The sequence below is a fragment of the Callorhinus ursinus genome, unplaced genomic scaffold (assembly GCF_003265705.2).
Source record: "Callorhinus ursinus isolate GAN/ISIS: 27379988/994484 unplaced genomic scaffold, GSC_fseal_2.0 scaffold1, whole genome shotgun sequence".
Lineage (NCBI taxonomy): Eukaryota > Metazoa > Chordata > Mammalia > Carnivora > Otariidae > Callorhinus > Callorhinus ursinus.
The window spans coordinates 34,749,763-34,750,921 of NW_027397063.1; the positions used below are offsets into that span (position 1 = coordinate 34,749,763).

The following is a 1,159-nucleotide window of genomic DNA, read 5'->3' on the forward strand; positions in this document are numbered from 1 at the left end:
AAAATGTTCATGCAGGTGTGTAATTGTGAAAAAGACGCTGTGAAATTATAAACCATACTTAGATACAGGCCACAATTCAGAAATAACAAATGACAAAAAACAGAAAGAAATGAACTAAACAAAAATCAGATTGGAATTGCCACGTGGTTTATTTCTTTTCTTTTTTTTTGTTTTTGTTTTGGAGGGACTTCTTGTTTTTACTGATATTTATTTTTTTAACAAGTCGGCTATATGGTAATGCAGTATTTTATTTATTCTATTCATTAATAACTAATACTCAAGAACTTTTATAATATTAATAGAACCTAATCTAAAAGAATCAACTTACTTTGTTTACATTTCAATATTGGGTATGAGAGTCAAAAATATTATGGTCAAAATTATTACATAAAAAATTATAGTAAATGCTTGGTGTTAGTCTGCATACAATTTAGTTTTTGGCATGAAGTTATTTAGTTGCCAGGAAGAACATTTGGTTTACTTCACTAATAGGAATATCTCTTAATGCTGGGATGGCCTCTTCTTGGTATTTCTTCTGCTGTTGATTTTTAACATAGTTACCTGTGATTGTATGAATGGAGTTGAGTGGAGAGGTACTCATCATGTTTATTCCCAATAAGAGTAAGTAACCAATTACTATAGTAATGAGGAAGTAGACGGGTAATGCAACTGCCCAGTATTTTTGAGGCCAATAGGTTAATCCTAAGGAGTTAGCCAAGATTCAGGAATAAATGCCCACACAAGATACAGGATGAAGCCAAATTGGGAGTTTAAGAAAAGAACAAAGCCATAAATCGCTCTTTCTGGCAATGGCGACCGTGAATTTTCCCCCATTTTCCCTGTGGCTTTAGACAATCTTGGGTCCTCGAAGCGCCCCCCAGGCCCCTCCCAACAGCTCGGCCACTTCAATGCGAGTCCCCCGCGCAAGCGCCTTCTGGAAAGCCTCCGCGGGGGTGAGAGAGGGAAAAACTAAAGGAAAGGCCGAGTCGCTGTGGCGTTCCCTCTCCCGCCACCACGTGGTTTATTTCTAATGCTATAGAATAAGTCAGCTTTTCTCTTCGGCCACTAATATCTGAACACTGTTTTTAAATTTGGGGAATGTAAAAGATTATTGTAATTATCATATAGAATTGATAGATGATAAATACAGTCACATCAG

The 1,159-nt window shown here is 36.6% G+C and overlaps 1 pseudogene; it reads right to left on the reverse strand.

The window, feature by feature from the left end:
• Nucleotides 1-430: 430 nt before the first annotated feature.
• On the reverse strand, nucleotides 431-834 carry LOC112821158 (phosphatidylinositol N-acetylglucosaminyltransferase subunit P-like; annotated as a pseudogene).
• Between the last annotated feature and the right edge of the window lie 325 nt (nucleotides 835-1,159).